Here is a 20,515-nt window from a genome sequence, read left to right on the forward strand (position 1 = left end):
CGGAATGGGCTTCAGCCGCGGCAGCAGAGAGGCGCGGCCACTTTACTTTGGGAACGGGGTGGGGGCGCGCAGGCCGTGAGCGCTCCCTCCTCGTTTGTCAGTATATTTTTTAAAAGAGTAAAGTACAAGCCTAGGAGAAGGGATCTGTTCCTTATGTGGCCAGTAACTTCAGAACCAAGCATGGGATTATTCTTGTAAATATCGAAATTGAAGTTAAATTGATGTTAAACTGATGTTAAGAGAGAGAGGGAGGGAAAAAAGCGACAGTTCCCACCCGGGTGGGCTCGGGCCTCTAAACCGCGCCCTTGTCCAGGAGACCCGGAGAGCGGGCGGGGAGCTGTGCAGACTCGGTGGCCTGGGCAGTTCTGAAAAAGGCTGGGGCTGAGACCCCTCGCTCCTGAGCGGTGGACGCGGCGCCGGGGACAGCGGAAGGAACGCGAAGAGCCCCACCTGGGCACCGAACCCGCGTCGGCGTGGCGCCGCGGCTCCTCCCCTTTCGGGCTGGAGTGGAGCCGCACAATCGCCACTGGGCGGGCTGCTGCCCCCTCACCCCGAGCTCAGGTGCGGGATGGGAACGGGAAGAGAATCGACCCATTTTACTTTATTTCGCTGCTTGAATTTTTTAGTGTTTCTTTTTTAAGAGGAGGAGGTGGTCGGGAAGAGGCAGGCCCTCCACTCCCAGATGCCACGAATTCCATTCAACAAAAGGAACCTGAAGATCAGTGTCCTGAAACTAGGGTGAAAAGGAGTTTCCAGATCCTTATCTCAATGCTTGTGGCTTAAGGTACTTTATCTGAAGAATCTCCTCGGGTGGTTGTGTAAAAGCTCGGCTCCGCCTCAAGCTCTTTAAATCTTCTCTGCGCACGGGGAGAATTTGTCCGCAGAGATATGCAATAAACCTTGCCCTCCGGCAAGCAGGTGAATCTCCGGGGGTGGGGGAAGGGCGGTCTTGCTAAAATGCCAGGGGCAGGTGCTGAGGTACCTCTAGCGTTCCAGGGCTGCCTCCCACCAGGGAGGTCCCTGGTTGCGTTCAGGGCCTCAAGAAAAAAACAAAAACAAACAACTAGCAAACCAAACAAACAATTCAGGAAGCCAGCGGGTGAGCCCCGCCATTTCACCTGTGAGGTCCCAGATTCAACCCCCGCCCCCCACCCCCGTACCTGAAAAAAAAAAAAAGGCAAGGAGCTCCAGGAATGAGCCTTCCTGGCATCAAGTGGTGCATTTGGAAAAAGACCTTGATCAAAAGGGGGCAATATTAAATACAAACGAGTTTTATGGGTAAGAGATTTCAAAGTGAGTCGGGGGTCATTCCAGAGGTTACACTAGTGCACTGTCCCAGGAGGATGGCATTGACACTAGGCAGGGCAGACAATCTCAGGAATCTGGCACCCTGTCAGTGGGCCTAACTCTGGAATGTGTTCCCCAATGTTAACAGAATTAGACTCATTTGTAATTTCCCTGCACATGGTTCTCCTGCCCCTTTTGTTTAAACCTCTACCTAGCACTATACTCGTAAAGTATATGTCCCAGAGACTTAAATCTTTGGCTGTTCTATGCTGAATCTCAGCAGAGTTGCAGCCAGTGCCTACTCTCCAGGTCATCAGACTCACCCAGGACAACTAACAAAAGGATAATGATGGACAATGCCCATCCCAAAAAACAGAGAATATCTGCACCTGCAAGCAAGACAATGACAGTTCCATCCATCTGCCCCAGGGGATCTAAGCCAGCTTTCAAACAAAAGCAGAGTGGGCATCACCCTCCCCAAATCCTCAAGATTGAGAAATGAACAAATAAAAGGGGGAATGCAACCATGGAGTAACATAAACCCTGTTAGTCTAGCAGTGCAAGAACTTGTAACATTGATAGAAAGGCAATTGTCCCCAGAGGTTCTGAGGGAAGGAAGAGGGAAGAAGAGGTGTAACATGCAGCTTTTTGGGGACATTGGAATTGTTCTGAGTGACACTGCAATGACGGCATACAGGCCATTATACATTTTGTCAAGACCTATAAAAAATGTGCAGTGCAAAGTGTAAACTCTAATGTGAACTATTGACCATGGTTAGTAGCAATGCTTCAAAATGTGTTCATCAAGTGTAACAAATGTACCACGCTAATGAAAGATGTTATTAATGGGGAAAAGTGGGGGGGGGAGGGGGGGTATATGGGAATCCCCCTATATTTCTGATGTATCAGAGGGGCTGAACGGGTTTGGGGTGGGCCCCAAACCAGGGTGAGTCTCAAAGTTACAATCTTTATCGGAGATCAAGATTGTGGGATAGGAAAGTACAAAGTGGAGGCCCATCATAAAGGTTTTCCATATGGCTCTTAAACAGAGGAGGGTGGAATGGTTACCATCACAATAGCCTACAGGAGAGTGAGGTTAAGTCTAGAGCAAGGGTTCTAAACAAGGGGTCTGTGAGCCTGAATTTAAATTAAAAAAAAAACAAACATTATTCTTGGGATGTGTTGGGGTGGGTGTGATATATTTATTAAATCATACACGGTATAGTATGAACTTATTAAGGAATCCATGGTTTTCCCCTGACTGGCAAAGGGATCCGTGGAACAAAAAAGGCGAAGAACCCCTGTTCTAGAGTAACCATAAAGAGGGGTTAGACCACTCTAGCTAGCTTCAGTAATTTCAGGTATTATCCTTTGGTTATTTTAAAATATAAAGGCATCTATATGATTTAGTAATCATAGTTCTTTGTTAATTTTTTTTTAGGAGGTACCGGAGATCGAACCCAGGACCTCATTCTTGGGAAGCAGGCACTCAACCACTTGAGCTACATCTATTCCCCTCTTTGTTCATTTTTAACCCTCAGTTACAGATTTGGAAGGAGAGGTTGCTTTTAGGGAGTAGGTGCTCTCAACAGGAGTGATGTGGGCTATGGGTGGAAGGATCTTTGTCTCTTTAGAGATAACCTAAGCTGTTTGACTTGTGGGTGTGGAACTGTAAGAGGCTGCAGTCCTGCCCTTAGGGACAATGGCTCCAGTCCCAGGAAACAGTTTAACAATGCAAGGGCTATAAACTTTAAGTATTTAAGGGAAATGCAAAAACCAAATATGCTACAAGCTTATCTAGAATATCTGGAGTCATGCTAAAAGCTCACCTAAGATGTGGAAGATATATATGCTAATTGAAGCCTATTGAGAACTGAAACAAAGGGATGAAACAAAGGGATCATTTGGCCTTTCCTCTCTGTATAAAAGACGTTTGAAAATCGTGTTCAGGGCTCGGGATTCAAACCGAAAGCGCCCGAGTCCGAGTCCTGGCGGCCTTCAATAAACCCATTTTTCCTTCTCAAAATCATTCCTGAGTCCTGGCCTCTCTATACTCAAATAATTGAACTTCTCTTAAATTCTACAACAGGAGGAGGTCCAGGATGTAGAAGGAAAAGGAGCCAGTAGAGGTCAGGAGAATGGAGAGCATCCAGCTGGGGCACTCCATCCCCAGGGAGGCTAGAGTTGTTAAGGTAGCATGTCTTGGGTTCCTTGGGTTCTTCGAGGCCTCCAGGCAGTCTGAAGGGCCACGGGCTGAGCCTGGGAAGACTCCTCAGCACCTTCCCTTCCTTCTCGACACATTGTGCCAGAGCTGGGATCCCACCAGAGTGAATCTCTGCTAACCAAGGGTGCCTCCATGACTCAGGAATGAGGGGATGAGATGGGGCTGCAGGGGCGTGGGGGGTCATAGTTGGCCTCAAGGAACCCACAGCAGCTTGGTTCACTGCAAAGAGCCTCGGTATTTGCGAGCAAAATCCAGCTCCATGGATGGCCTGGGGCACCATGAACCCCAGCTCTGCTTGTTTAAAATGGGGTTATTATTCCTGCGTTGGAGGGTCCCATGCACAGCAAGGAGCATTACTGCTATGATCGCTGAGACAAGTGTTTCCACCAGATACCACCTGGTGCTCAGCCCCTTCCTGTGCCCACCTTTGCCCACCTGGGCACTCAGCCAGCTCCAGGCTCTAGGACAGAGGTTCTTAACATGGTGCCAATAGAACTGGTTTTTATGACCTTCAGCAAGCCAGCTGGACCAGCAAGCCAGGACTCAGTCTCAAATTGGCCTTCTGCTAGTTCAACCCTCACCTTGGGTCTTATCCTTGAGAGCTTCCCCTGGATCCCTGTGCCCAGAGCTCCCTCTGGGAAACCAGAACTAAGGTTCTGCACAGGAACCCCAACCCAGAAGCTAGTTCTTACCACCTGCTAAGGATTTCAGGAATAGAGCTTGGATTTCTGACTATGACCTACTCTTGGATAGAGGCAGCCACCGGGGGCCTCTATTCCAGATCACCCACTGCTCTCCCAGGGGTCTCCCACCATGCTGACTGCTTCAGAGGGTGACCAACCCCCTCAAGCCGTCTGCTAGGACTATCTCCTGTCCTACCCAAGTGGCTGCGCGTCACTTACTCTTGTATCCCCTAAAAGAATTTTGAAAAGCTAGGTACCTGTTATTTTTTATCATACAGCTAAATAAATAGATCTCTAACAGGAAGTAGAATGTATTAAACACTGTATAAGAAATAAGGTGAAGATTAGCAATAACCTGGAAAAATATTTTGTGATTTAATTTAGTAAAACTTGCTGAATAAGTGCACTATGAAAAAACTATATAAAATTTTACCTGTGAATTTTAATCCACACATCTGACATTTTTTAATGGAAGACCTAGAAAACTTCCCAGTTATATTTCAAAGAATTGGTATCACTAACAGACACTCTTTATGAAAATTGATGCACATTTATTAATTTTTCATTATAAAAGGACACATTCATTAAAGAAAATGTGGAAAACAGGAGAGTAGAAATATCATATGCCCTGATTTCCTTGTGTGTTTGTAAATTTGTCTTTTGATACAGTTTCAAGTTACAGAAAGACTGCAGAACTCCCATATACCCTTTGCCCAGATTTAGCAATTTGTTTACATTTTACCCGATTTACTTCTTCACTATCTCTATATTTATATAATCATGCACATTGTTTTTGTTTGGAATCATTTGAGAGTAATGTAGGTATCCTGCCCTTCACCCTTAAGAAGTACAGGCTAGTTATTTTGGGTTTGTCTGACATTTTCCCTCCTGATTAGATTCTGCTATGCAATTACAGCAGGAAGACAGAACAAGTGGGTGGCCTGAAGAGGCACCTGATAGGAGTTCTGAATACTGCACCCTGGGTTAAAGGTTCTGATTCTGAATTTAGAACTCTCCGACATGGGCCAACCTCTGCCCTTAACAGGAAAACAGGAGAACAGGAAGGGGCTTCCCTGACACCAGTCTTTCCACATTGGCAGCCTGGAGCAAAAGAGACTTTTTTCCACCCCAGAAAATGCACCATCATGAGATTTGGGATGGATGAGGGTCTACCTCGATTTTGTAAATGGGAGAAGGGCTATTGTGAAGGTGTTGCATTCACCTCCAGTTTTAGGAGAAAAACCTAGGAGCTTGAGGATTGCAAAATTGATTCCCTTGAACTCCTCCTCGCTGGCATGAACGGCTGCATTCCCCAAGGTGAGGAAAACGACCCTGCTCCCCTGCTGTCTGTGCCACCTCCCACCTCTAGGGCTGCCTCACCCCTGCCGCTGTAGTTAAAGGATTGAGCCCACGTGTTCCAGGCGCTCTTGTCTCCCTGCCTCCTTTGAGGATACCAGGAGCTCTCCGAAGCCAAGGGCTTACTGAGGTATTCAGATATATTTATCTTTTGTAGCACCAGCCTCAGGCTCATAGTCCATAAATATTTGTGAATGGAAAGTGTGTCGTTTTGTCCAGTGCCCGGAAGGTTGTTGTCATAGAAGACTGACTCCAGCCCAGCCTAAGACTCAGCCACTGAACAAACTGCACATGATAAAAAACCCGCCAGCTGAGTATATGCAAAAAAAAAGAGAATGATTTCTATGATTTCTGAGATGCTGGAAAAACCCTGCTGTCATCTCTCCAAATCTCTACACTTCCTCCTCTCCCCGAAAACTGGCTGATGGCTAAAATTCCATAGAGATTCTTTCCTACGCATGAAGACTAGATCCCTTTTAGAAGGCAAGTATACCAGGGAAGGATTGGTATATTTATCACAATTAGTCTTTCAGACATTGATGTGGATGAGTTTCTCTTTCTTTTCCGAGAGCAGGGTTTGATAGGGTGTCTGAGCGTACAAGTTCCTTGGATACACAAGGAGAAAATAACAAAGTAGAAAGCCCGGCTTGCTAGAGACACATTTCATACATTTGTTTGGCCAATCAGTAGCTCAGGATTCATGCTGTCATTCATTTGCTATTGTAATCATTTATTCACTCATTAAATCACTTTTTGAGGCTTACTACACACCAAGTACTGCTCTCAGTACAAGACATCTGTGGCATCTCCTGAGCAGGTTGTCTTCTCTCTGTCGTCTGCAGGCTGAGCAGGTTGTCCTCTTTCTGTCGTCTATCTGACAGACATGACTTGGGATCTACAACCCCATTTTTATTCACTTTGGTAGAGGAAGGTCTAATCTTAACAGACTGTATCTCCAGTGGCTGTCTCGGGACAAAGAACAAAGTGTGATGTTCAGTGTTACTACTCTATTAAAAGCATCAGGCTTTTGCTGGAAGCAATAAGGAAAACATTCAATGCTATGGATTAACGAGCTGCTGTGCATGGGGACTTGGGGCTTTCTCCCAGGGAGAGCGTGGGTAAAGGGTGAGATCCTCAGACCCTAGGAGAACTGAGAGCTCTGCCCAGGCTAAGAGCTTGAGTGTCACTTGGCACTTGAGAAGGAAACCAAAACTCCGCATCTTATAGATTATATATCTGACATTGGCTCCCAACTACACCAAATAAATGAAAGAAGAATTCAAGCCACTGGGAATTCTTACCACGACAAATTGCCTTTTTTTACATGCTACCCTTCCCCCTCCAAAAATTAAAAAAGTTAGCCGAGTCCACCAGTTGATTTGAAGTCACGGAATCCCTGATTGTTTGGGTGAAAAGGAGCACTGAATATTTTAATGAGTTGGGAGCAAGGAGTCAGTTTTTGTTTTTCTAACTGACACTGCGTTTGTAATGGACAGCCAAGTATTGGGAGACATAGACTTTTTTTTTTTTTTTTTTACCATTTACACCAATACACACAGAAAGCTCCTTTCACTGGTGTGTTCAGAGAGCCCTTCATTATGAAGACTCAGCACTCTGCTTGGAAAACAATCTGAATGAATGTATTTCAGTGTGGGAGGCTTGGAAAGTCAAGTCGGGGCAGGGCTGGGAGAGAAGGAGGGAGGCTGGCGTATACTGACTGCTGGAGGGTGATGGCATTGAAGACATCGACACCCCAGTCTCTCTCTACCTCAGTTTCCGCGGGTGGATACTAGACTTGTGAAGAAGGCGTGTCTGTGCACTGGAGGATTGGCCGTAGTGACTTCATCCTCATTCCGCCAGCTCCCGCCCGCCTGCTGAGGGCAAGGGCCACAAACCACCACCGCAAGCCTTGTGCGATACCAGCCTGGAATTCCCTCCCCGGCGCTAACGTGCCCTCCTCAGAGCTCAGAGCACGAGGCTGTGGAACAAGCTCCCGTCCCTCCTCCCTGCAGGGAATGCAATCCTCTGGGGAAAGTCTGGATTTTGTTGGTATTTTGGAAACGCTTTTGTTGAACCCAAATCTGTTTTAATCACCATTCAGGAATCTAATTCAAATATTCAGCCTTCAGTATCTGCCAAGAGGTGGGTTTGGCCATAACAGGAAAACAGGAAAAGGCTTAAAAGTTAATAAAGCTGGGGGAAAAAAAAAACAGCTTTCATGTTAGCAGTCCAATATCCACAACCCTGGCCCTCATCCTTCCCTTAGCTGCCTTCAGGAGGGGAAATTTGGTCATAGCGAGGATAAGCCCTCTCCTTTGTATTGGAATAGCCCGTTTAAGGTTTCTGAAGATAGGTCAGCGGCACAGGGGAGTTTCTGGTAGATGTTATTGAATAACTGTTTTCATTAGCAGAGTCAGGGAGGCTGACCGCATTTTTATTACTGGCACTAGCAGCAGGGAGCTACGATACAGGTTATTTATGCTTTCACTTGACCACTGTCTATTGAATATCAGCTGCATGCTAGGCAGTATCCTATGCTCTTAGGACAAGGCAGGGAACAAGGACATACAGGTCCCTGTTTCTGAGTGTCTTGCATTGTGTTGGAGAAAGAGATGATATGTTTAGAAATCAGTAAAGTAAGTAGAGGTTATGCTAAGCATTATGAGGAAAAATGAAATAAGTTAATGGAGTAGAGCAGAAGTTTCCTACTGCATACTGGAGGCAGCACCAACTTTCTAAGGGGATACACATGGGCAGAAAAGTTTAAAGGTAATTGATTTTCAGATTCTCAACTGACATGTGTTCTCTTTGCTAAAATAGGGATCTACCTCTCAGTAGAAAGACAAGACTTTCAATCATCCTAAATATTATAATAGTGTACCATCCAAGGGATACATAATCCTCTGAAGGAAAATAAGAGACAATTCAAAATATGGGAGTATGTGAAGCCTCCTTTAGCAAGTACTATAAGCCCACAGCTTAAATGCTTTATGTCCCTTCTTGGAGCATGGATATTTCTATTAAGTGAAATCTAGCTTTAGAATTGGGGCATGTTGACCCATGTTGGGCTATTTCTAGGTTCAGATATATGGTAAGGTTAGGTGGAGGGAGTGACAATAATTTGAATTTTATGACCAGGCCTTATCCACACCTTGGTTCTTCACCTAGAAGGCATTGCTCCTAAGAAAGAGCCCTGGGAAAACAAAGTAAAAAGAGGTCTAAAAGACACATTGACGGCAAATGCACCTTATTTCAAACAGAAGAAACTCGTGGCCAAGACTCCCTTCCTTATCCAATGATTCATGCGAGAATTACAATTCTGAAGCAAGGTGTTTGTCAAAAAGGTATATATTAACACATTATTTTGGGTTTAAAATAAAGTTAGACTCTTGGTAGAAATAAAGTCTGATTTTGTTGATAGGCTTGATAGAGAGGAAGCTTTGACAATTAGATTTCATTGTAGAGATTTACTAGTAATTCAATGAGCAAAATTTTTAGCTGTATGGGTTTCTATGAAATTAAATTTAAAGCATGTGATAAGAGAAAATCAATTTATTTAAAAATGCATTGGCCATAGAGAAACAGAAACAGACTATCAGCCATGTATGGCAGGGGAAGCATAGAGAGGTTGAGAGGTGATAAGTTTTTGTTCAGTTGATTGTCTGTTTTTTGTTTATTATTTTTATTATTGAATAATGAAAATTCTCTAATAATATTGAATTGATGAATGCACAACTATGTGATTATATCAAATACCAACCATTGATTGTACACTTTGGATGGATTGTATGCTTTATTAATATGTATCAATAAAATTGATTTGTTTTAAAAAGTGCATTGGCCAAGGTGTATTGAATTGAACAATGTCTTTATCCTCCTGTTTTTGAGTAAAGATATTCAATTAAACAAATTGCCCCTAAGTGAAACAGTAGCAGATAAATTAATAGTCACTTAATAAGTCTTGGTAATGCCTTTTTGGTGTACTTTCCAGAAACTGAAAATGACTCATCTGACTCTGGGACATATCTTTTTGCAAATCAAATAAAATTTTTTCCCCCAATGAAATTGAAGGAAGACTTAATCCAATTGTCAGCTTGCTAATGATCTTTGACAAATAATTTAGGAATTCAAAGAAGATAACAAAATTCCTTCTATTCCAGTATTATTATGTGAACCTGGTTCCTCATGCTTACAAATTTAAAAATTAGAATAGAATTAATGCTGAGTCCTATCTTCTAATAATGAGTAAGTCATTTATGGCTATATGAACAAATTGGGGGGATGTTCATCTCATTATGTGCTATATTTCCAATAAATTTTTATTTTTATGTTTACTAATTATTTATTAAAATTGATATCTGTACTAGTGTTTCAACTGTATAATAATAATTATTATTATATTATTATTACTATTTAATTCAGAAAAAAGTTAATGTAGACAATTGAAAACTGTTCATTTCTATTTTTATACATATTTTTGTTGAAGAAAAGTACAATACCACAATCAATATAAGATTTTTATTCTTAAATATATTATATGTGTATATTTTTAGTGGGTGAGGGAGAGTGTCAAATTGCTGTGATTTTTAGATTCCAATGGATACACTTAAAAGTCATAAAGGGAAGAAAATTGTGGCTCAACTGATAGAGTGTCCACCTACCACATGGGAGGTCCAGGGTTCAGTACCCAGGGCCTCCTGGTCCATGTGGTGAGCTGGCCCACATGCAGTGCTGCCGTGCACAAGGAGTGCTTGCCCATGCAGGGATGTCCCTGCATAAGGGTACCCCCCCACCCCCCCCCCCCCCCCCGTGCAAAGGAGTGGCCCTTACGCAAGGAGAGCTGCCCCGCGTGAAACTGCAGCCCACCCAGGAGTGGTACTGCATACATGAAGAGCTGACCCGGCAAGATGACGCAACAAAAAGAGACACAGATCCCCAGTGCCACTTGACGAAAATACAAGTGGACACAGAAGAACATACAGCGAATGGACACAGAGAGCAGACAATGGGGGGAAGGAGGGAAGGGGAGAAGGGGAAAAGGGGGAAAGGGGAGAGAAATAAAATAAATACATTTTTTTAAAAAGTCATATAATCATTTATTTTAAAATGTCAACTTTTACAATATACTGAGATTTATATTTTTTGCAACAATTTAGACTTGTGATGACAATTCTAATAATTTTTTTAAAACTTGCAAAGGGAGTGTCTAATTTTTAAAAATGCTTTAAAAATGTATATAAACAAAAGAAAGATTTGAAGACCCCTGCAGATGAGAGTGACTGAGAGGGTCTCTTTTAAATAGAGTGGCTTTCTGAAGAAGTGAGAGGCTGGATTTCAGCAGATACCTAAACAATGGAAAGACAAAGCATGCAAAGACAAAGCAGAAGGAAGAGCACAGGCAAAAACCCTGAGGTGGGAAAGATACCTGGTGAAATAGATGGTAGTCCAGAGGGGAGAATAAGGAGAGAGCCATAGGAGATGAGGCTGCAGAAACAGGTAGCTTACAGACATGTGATGCTGGGACAAAAGAGGTGTAAAAAAGTGTATTAGTCAGGGTTCTCTAGAGATCAGAACCAACTGGAGATAAATATATATAATATGCATATTTATGTACATATATGAAGTATTATGAGTTTTTTAATTGGAATTTGCTCATGTGATTGTGAGGACAGGCAAGTCTAAATTCTGTAGGGCAGGCTGCAAGCTGGGAACTCCAGAGAAGGTTTTCCATGAGTTCTCCAGGAGACTCTGACTAGTTGAAGTAGAGCTAGAAATTCTCTGTTCTGACTGCCGAAATCATCACTTCTCCTTTTAATCAGTCTTCAACGGATCGGCTGAGACTTCTCTCATTGTTGAAGTCAGTCTCCTCAGTTGGTTGTAGACATAGATGCAACCAACTTACTGATGATTTAAATCCATGAAATATCCTCACAGTTCCAATTAGGCCAGCGCTTGCTTAAGCAGATAACTGGACACCATAGCCTGGCCAGGTTGATATATGAACTTCACCATCATAGTCCACCCCTTGTCAACTTGATACTCATACACAACTCCTTAAACCATACTTACTCTCTAAATAAAAACAATAAAATCCATATTTTTGCCTAGCAATACTCAACTGTCCTGTGTGCAACCAGAAATGCACCTTCCCCAGAATAGGGTGCAAGTTCTTGGGTAAAATTCAGTCTTAAACTCCATATCCTATAACTTAAATACTACAATATGAAGTTAATACAATTTATGCTATGTGATAAGAGGATAAGATGGAAGAAAACAAAGTTCCTTGCTTTACAAATATATACAAACATAACAAAACAAGGAAGAAATAGTCATAATCTTTATAGTCCTCATTTCTGTACCTGGGCACATGGTCATAGTTTGTATTTGTCACTACCTTCCTCCATCATGTTCCCTTTGCCCTGAGCTAACACTTCAGCTGGCTCTGGTTCTTTGCTTGGTAGGGTGACCCAAACCTTCATTCCTGAATGATCTGAGCTATTAGTAGTCCTTCCTGCATTGGGTTGTTACAGTTTTCCATTGACTTTATTTCCCATGTACAAGGTCCCTGGTTCAATCCCCAATCCCCAATACATGTAAGAAAAGAAAGAAAGAAAGAGATATATATATAGAGAGAGATAGGGAGGGAGGGAGAGAGAGAGAGAAAGAGAGAGAGAGAGATAGGGAGGGAGGGAGAGAGGGAAGAAGAAACAGAGAGAGATACCCTAGGGGATCTTCTTTATTCCAGGCAAACTCTTTTTTGCCTCCATTGCGTAGTTGCAGTCCAATAGCTCCTTGATAACCAAGGCCAATCACCACAGCCAGTAAAGTGATTCCCTCCTTTACCTGTTGATTCAGATGCATGAGGAGCCCAGAGAAGCTGGGTGGCAGTTTTTAACTCCAGTTCAATGGAATCTTTGTTGTGTCTCCTGGTGCAAACACTCCTCCTTTCAGAACTAAGACTTGTAGACCAGCAGAGCTTAAGACTGCTGGGAAAGAAAGCAAACATTTTTCTAGTGGGTCACTAGATAGTGAGTGGTGCCGCTCCCATTTCCACCCCTTTGATTCCTGAACCCATGAATCCTGGCTATGGGAGAAACAGCACCATAGAGTGGATGCTGACTTAGAGCATACACACCTTCCTGGAGAACACTGCCCCAGCCCTGCAAGGTTTTGCCACCTACTCGGTGCTGTAACTGGGTCTTCAAAAGGCACAACATAATAAAGGGCGTGTATGAAAAACCCATTGCTAACATTATACCCAATGGTGAAAAATGGAAAGCTTTTCTCTTAAGATCTGGAACAAGACAAGTATGCCCATTGTCACCATTGCACTGGAAGTTAGGCAAGAAAAAAAAATAAAAAGTACCCAAACTGGAAAGGAAGAAGTAAAGCTTTCACTATTTTCAAATGACATCATCCTATATATAGAAAGCCCCTGAATAATCAAGAAAGCTATTAGAACTAATAAACGAATTCAGCAAAGCGGCAGACTGTAAGATCAGCATACAAAAATCAGTGTTTCTGTACGCTAGTAATGAGAAATCTGAGGAGGAAATCAAGAAACAATCCTATTTACAATAATTAAAAGACTCAAATATCTAGCAATAAATTTAATCAAGGATGTAAAGGAATTATACACAGAAAACTACAAAATTTTGCTAAAAGAAATCAAAGAAGATCTAAATAAACAGAAGGTCATTCCATGCTCATGAATTAGAAGACTAAATATTGTTAAGATATCAATTCTACTCAAGATGATTTACAGATTCTATATAATCCCAATCAAAATTCTAATAGCCTGGGAAGCAGATGTGGCTCAAGCAGTTGGGCACCTGCCTACCACATGGAAGGTCCCGGGTTTGATTGCCAGTGCTTCCTAAAGAAGAAAAGAAAGCAAGCTAATGTGACACGTTGGCACAGTGAGCTGATGCAACAAAATGACTCAGTGAGGAGACACAACAAGAGACACAACAATGAGGGAGTAGAAGTGCCTCAAGCAATTGGGTGTCTCCTTCCCACAAAGAAGGTCCCTGGTTCAGTTCCTGGTGCCTCTTTAAAAAAAGAAGATGAACAGATGCAGAGAGCAGACAGCGAGTGCAAACAATGAGGGGGGTGGGCTAAGAAATAAATAAATAAAATAAATGTTAAAAAAAAATTCCAATAGCCTACTTCACAGAAATGGAAAAGGCAATTATCAAATTTATTTAGAATTGTATCAGTGACGTGGAGACAGTGGCCATGGGAGTTGCTGAGGCCAGGGAGAGGGAAGAAGAGGTGAGATATGGGGTCATTTTTGGGACTTGGAGTAATCCTGAATGATACTGCAGGGACAGATGCAGGACATTATATATCCTGCCATAACCCACTGAATGGATTGGGGGACAGTGTAAACTACAATGTAAACTATAATCCATGCAGTGCAGCAGCGCTCCAAAATGTATTTACCAAATGCAATAAACGTGCCACACTGATGAAAGAGGCTGTTGATGGGGTGGGGAGTGGGGGTAGGTGGGAAGTGGGGTATATGGGAACTCCTTATATTTTTTAATGTAACATTTTGTGTGATCTATGTATCTTTAAAAAAAAAAAGACAATAAAAAATTTGCTAAAAAATAAATAAAGTCACTACTGTTTTGCAGGAAAAAAAAATTATTTAGAAGGGTAAGGGGACCTGAACAGCCAAGTACATCTTAAAAAAGAAGAATGAAGTTGGAGGACTCATACTTCCTGACTTTGATACTTACTACAAAGCTGCAGTGGTCAAAACAGCATAGTACTGGCACAAAGATAGATATATTGAATTGAGAAGTCAGGAATAGATCTACAGGTCTATGGCCAATTGATTTGTTGTTTTGTTTTGTTTTTTAAATATCTTTATGTGAATGTTACAAGTTACTCCATTAACACAAGCTAATAACTACAATAACCACGAATCTGCTTTGGCCCGTGTTACACTCTCTTTTTTTTGTTCTTTCCTCCATCCTGAGCAATTTGGGACAATGTCCACTCTGACTGCTTCAGGCTGAGTAGGGATCTAGATATTATAGGGCAGAGGAAAGGAATCAAAAGAATCTTCAGCTTGCAGTTGAAGGTTCTCCTTGCTTTGTCAGTTGTCCAAGGCTCGCCTGAAGAACTGGAGAGCAGGAGTTGGCTGCATGGCTGCTGGGAGTCAGGGCTCAACTGGCACAAGAACAATCTCTAGATTCAAGTCTCTGAGAAATATACTTAACAGGTAAATTGAAAATATCACGTTCAAATAAAAGGAGTAGAAGAATCAAGATTAGAGAAATTACGGATGAGTATAGCTATATTATATTGGGGAAATAGATTTTCATATATTCCCAGATGGGCCTGCTGAGACAGTGTTGATTTTAAAAAAAAATTTATTGTCCTCTTTTTAAAAGATCCATAATGTAAAAATATTACATTAAAAAATATAAGAGGTTCCCATATATCCCCCTGCACCCCCCCCCCCACTCCTCCCACATGAGTTCGTGTGACTTGCCTTTGGTATCCAGACGTCCCTAGGGCCCTCAAGAGCACTTTTGTTTCAGTCTTTGTTTACTGTGGCAGATTTTGAAGTCTGGCTGAGAGCTACATAAATGTAACTGCCGGGATGACCTCCTGACTCACTTTGAAATCTCCTAGCCATAAAAACCTTATTTTATTTAATATTTTCCCCTTTGGGTCAAGGTCTTTCGCCAATTGCATCGCTGATTAACACTTGGTGATAATCCCTCCATGCCAAAGTCTCATTGCTGGGAGTCACGCCCCACATTGGGGGGAAGTAGTGAGTTTATTTGCAGAGTTTGGCTTAGAGAGAGCCCACATTTGAGTAACAAGGAGGTTTTCGGAAAGTAATTCTTAGGCATTATATATAATTAGGCTTAGTTTCATTATTAAAGGAATAAGGTTCATCATAAGTGCAAGCATTAAGTTCAAGGGCTTGGCTTATTGGTATGGCCAACTGATTTGTAACAAGGCTGCCAAGTCCATGCAACTGGGAAAGAACAGTCTCTTAAACAGAAGGTGCAGGGAGAACTGGATATCCATATGCAAAAGAATGAATCATGATCCCTATCTCACACCTGTATTAGTCAACCAAAGGGGTGCTGATGCAAATACCAGAAATCTTTTGGCTTTTACAGAGGGTATTTACCTGGGGTAGAAGCTTACAGTTACCAGGCCATAAAGCATAAGTTACTTTCCTCACCAGAGTCTGTTCCCACGTGTTGGAGCAAGATGGCTGCCGACGTCAGCCAGGGTTCAGGCTTCCTGAGTTCCTCTTTTCCCGGGGCTTGATTCTCTCTGGGCTCAGCTGCTCTGCTCCTCTGTGTGCTTACCTCCCGGGCTCCAGCATCAAAACTCCAACATCAAAACTCCACTCAACACTCCTTCTGTCCCCTTTGCCTTCTCTTCTCCCCTGGGATGCTGCATTAGTTAGGTTTCTCTAGGGAAACAGAATCAATGGGAGATATCTGTAAATAGTATGAGATTTTATAAGACTCTCACATGACCTTGGGGATGCACAAGTCCAGGTTCCACAGGCAGGCTACAAATCAGGGTTTCCAATGAAAGTCCAATGAAGGTCCTTGATGAGTTTCTGGGAGACGCTGGCTGTCCAAAGGTCAGCTGGGATATTCTGAATGCTGAAATCCCTTCCCCTTTTAAGGTATTCAATTGATTGGATAAAGGGTCACTCATTGCTGACGGCAATCTCCCTGACTGATGTAGATGTAATCAGTTATCTAAGCAGTAAACTCACTCGTGACTTAAGTCCATAAAGGTTCTTGTATTACAATTAGCCCAGTGCTTGCTTGACCAAACAACTGGGCACAATTACACAGCCAAGTTGACACATTAGCCTAACCGTCACAACACCAAATACAAAAATTAACTGAAAATGGATCGAAGACCTAAATCTAAGAACCAGGACTATAAAACTCTAGAAGAAAATATTGGAAAACCTCTTCAGGATCTTGTGTTAGACAATGGTCTCTTAGACTTTACATCCAAAGTACAGGAAAAAAAAACATAAATAAGACTTCCTCAAAATTAAAAACTTCTATGCATCAAAGGACTTCATCACTTAATTAAAAAGACCACCTACTTGAAATATTTAGAAATCACATATCTGATAAGGATTTAGGATCCAGAATATATAAAGAAATCCTACAATTCAACAATAAAAAGATAAACAACCCAATAAAAATGGGCAAAAGATTTGAATAGACATTTTTCCAAAGAGAATATAAAAATAACTAAAAAGCACATGAAAACATACTCAATATCACTAGTTATTAGGGAAATGCAAACAAAATGTCTACTATTTAAAAAAATAGAAAATTACAAGTGTTGGAGAGGAATTCATTCCTGGTGGTTATGTAAAACTGTGTAGCTGTTGTGGAAGAAAGCTAAGAATAGAAATACCATATGGCCTGACAATCCTGCTACTAGGTATATATCCAGAAGAAATGAAAGCAGGGACTAGAACAGACATTTGCACACCAATGTCCATAGCAGTATTATTCACAATTGCCAAGAGATGGAAGCAACCCAATGTCCATCACCTGATGAATGGATAAACAAAATGTGATATATATAAACAATGGAGTATCATTCAGATGTAAAAAGCAATGAAGTCTTGGTACATACAACAACATGCATAAAACATAAGAACATCATGCTGAGTGAAATAAGTCAGACACAAAAGGACAAATGCTGTATGATCTCACTGATAAGAACTAATTATAATAAGCAAATTCAGTGAGTTAGAATCTAAAATATAGGATACCAGGGCTAGATTGGGGATAGACAATTGGGAGCTAGTGCTTAATTTGTATGGAATTTCTATTTTGGTTGATTGTAAAGGTTTGGAAATGGATTATGGTGATGGTAGCACACTACTGTGAGTATAAATAACAGTGCTAAATTCTGTATGTGAACGTGGTTGAAAGGGTAAATTTTGGGTCATCTGTGTTCCTAGAATGAATGTTAGAAGATAAAACATAGGACTGAATAACACAGTGAACACACCCTGTTGTGGATAATGGCCTGGGGTTAACAGTACAACTGGGGAGCAGATGTAGATCAGTGGTTGAGTGCCTGCTTCCCATGTACCAGGTCCTGATTTCAGTCCCTGGTACCTCCTAAAACAAAAAACAAAAAGCAGCCAAGTATAAGAACGTTCTTTCGTAAATTGTAACAGATGTATGACACTAATACAAGGGGTTAATAATAAGGTTGTATATGGGAAAAGATATATCTAATGTAAACTACAAACTTTATTTAATAGTACTATTTTAATATTCTTTCATTAGTGGTAATGAAGGTATCACACTACTGCAAGTGTCAACCATAGACAGGTATATGGGGAAATTGTATTTTTTTATAAGACATATCTGTAAACCTACTACTTTTCTAATTTGAAAAATAATAATTTTTAAAAACATTATGCTAAGTGGAAGAAACCAGACACAAAGTACTCATATTATATGATTCCATTTTTATCAAAGGTAAATATATATGAATCTATAGATTGTGATTATGTAGAGCTGGGGAAGGATAGAGGGATTGAGAGGTGATTGCTAAGGTTGTTGGATTTTTTCTTTCTGGAGTGATGAATATGCTCTAAAATTGATTGTAGTGATGAGTGCACTACTCTGTGAACATATTAAAAGCCATTGATTGTACACTTTGGATGGATTGTAATGGCATGTGACTATAGCTCAATAAAACTCCTTTTCCTAAAAAAAAGGTGGGGGAGAGTAGCAGAGGTAGCTCAGGGGTTGAGCACCTGCTTTCCACGAATGAGGTCTTAGGCAATTCCTGGTACCTTCCAAAAAAAAAATAATAAGTTTGTTAGGACTCACTTGTAAAAGTCTTTGGAATTGGTGTGTTTGGGTCAATTTTTAATTATTAATTCAATCTCCAATTTCCTTAATGGCTATATGATTGTTCAAATTTTCTATTTCTACCTTTGCTTTGGTAAATTATATTTTCTATTAACTTATTTATTTCACCTCTATTTTTCAAGTAATCAACATCATATTTATAGTATACTCTTACTACCTTCTTTTTTTTAAATTAAATTTGAATTTTTTTGCATCTTTGAAATATCACACATAGGTCTGGCATCTTGTTATTTCCACTGCTGCACAACTCTTAGATCTTATTCATCGCTTGCTGAACTGTTCCTTTTTCAGAGACATAGATACTGTCCAAAATTTTTCTCATATCCTGTTTTTAACTCTTGTGGCTTGCTGAATCAAAGCAGCTGAATTAGATACAAATTCAATGTCCTTTCCTTCAAGAATTAACTCATCTTTCTGGGCTGGAGACAACGAACAAGCAAACCTGCTCTCATCTGAACCCTGCGAATGTATTTTTCACCCCAAAAGTTTCGTATTTCAAGCAGAGACCTACTCTCCTAACAATGACGCTGATGGGAAGCGAGCACCCTTGGTCACGTTCTGCACATGACTGCACAGAGTCCCCACCGTTTGTCAACCCCAAGCCCCTTCTTTTTCTTCCCAAATAGACTGAGTTCTACCTCGAGGTGGTTGAAGCCCCTCCACAGGTTCCTCTAGGACCCCTCACCAGAACTATGCGTCCCCGCAGGGTCCTGCCATTTTCTGTATTGTCCAGTCTGGCTGCCGAGAACGGTCCCATTCTCGTGGTAGTTGCAACATGGAGACTCGTGATCTTTTAAATCTCAGCTTCATCTACACTTTGCTCCTTTTCTCACGCTAGATCTTATTTATTTGGACAGTCTCTTTTTCTCTTCATTCATCTTGCCTGAGGTCTTACTTTTTTTTTTCTTTCAATCTTTTTGAAGAACCAACTTTTGGTTATGTTGATACTTATTGTCAAGCACTATTATTGTAAATGCTTTTACACGTATGGACGAAACTAATCAGATAGACACAACACTTTCATAACTTCCTCATCTTTCAAGTTTTTCATCTACACATCTCTGTTCTGCATTCTGGATAATTTTCAAAACTATCTCTTAGTTCACCCATTTTCTTTCTAATCCTTCATTCAACACATCTACTGAATTTCGATGATTATATTTTCATTTCTAAAAGTTCTTCTTGGTCCTTTTTATGGCTTGCCTCATCATTTTTTATAGCCTCTTGCTCTTTATTCAATATCTATTTTTTTCTGCAAACATTTCATTCTTAAAAAATATTTTTTATCTTAAGATTCCAATTTTGGAAATTCACATGATTCTAAAAATGTATTTCATTAATTCTGCAGCTCTCTCTCAGTGAAGCTTGTTTTCTTGAGTAGTTGATAAATTTTTGTCGCGAGGATATATTTGTTTGAACCTAATCTGCGGGGATCCTGGGAGTTGAAATTGGTGATACTCTCTTCTGGAGAGGATTTACATTTGTTCTTCTCGCGAGCCAGGGGCTATAACCACAGCAGGCACACTTGAGCTCTCTTCAAAGAATCCGAGCTTAAGGCAGGAGCTCAGGTTTAGTTCTTCCAGCTTGTGAAGAGCGCAGGGCTTAGTGTCCTGATCTCAAGGCCGGCACTCACACAATCTCTGCTTTCACATTTTCTGCCTGTTCCCATTCTGCAATCAACACAGTATTCTCTTCCCACCCCCACCCCAACCTTGGGGATTGTCCTTATTTTCATGCAAACCTAGCATTGCATAAAAGTATGGTGATTATCGTTGTCCTAGGATCTGCATATATTATAGTGGGAGGAGTCTTCAGAGGAACTAATTTTCCATTCTCCTGGCAGAGGAATTCAGGTCTTTTTTTGTAAGGAGGTACCGGGGATTGAACCCAGGACCTTCATGGACAGGAAGCAGGTGTTCAACCACTGAGCTATATCTGCTCCCCAAAAGTAGGTCGGTTTTTTTTTTCGTTCATTTTTAAAGCTTCCAATTATATCCATTTAGTGTTCTTGGGTTTTTCTTTAACACCTTTTTAATGCTTATTAAGAGACA

General features: G+C 41.3%; 1 long non-coding RNA gene across 1 annotated transcript; it reads left to right on the plus strand.

The window, feature by feature from the left end:
- Nucleotides 1–36: 36 nt before the first annotated feature.
- LOC131279837 (uncharacterized) lies at nt 37–3,316 on the plus strand. Its single transcript, XR_009187311.2, has 3 exons — nt 37–561; nt 642–784; nt 2,729–3,316. It is a non-coding gene; the product is annotated as an uncharacterized lncRNA (long non-coding RNA).
- The last annotated feature ends 17,199 nt before the right edge of the window (nt 3,317–20,515 follow it).

The sequence above is a fragment of the Dasypus novemcinctus genome, chromosome 9 (assembly GCF_030445035.2).
Source record: "Dasypus novemcinctus isolate mDasNov1 chromosome 9, mDasNov1.1.hap2, whole genome shotgun sequence".
NCBI classification, from domain to species: domain Eukaryota; kingdom Metazoa; phylum Chordata; class Mammalia; order Cingulata; family Dasypodidae; genus Dasypus; species Dasypus novemcinctus.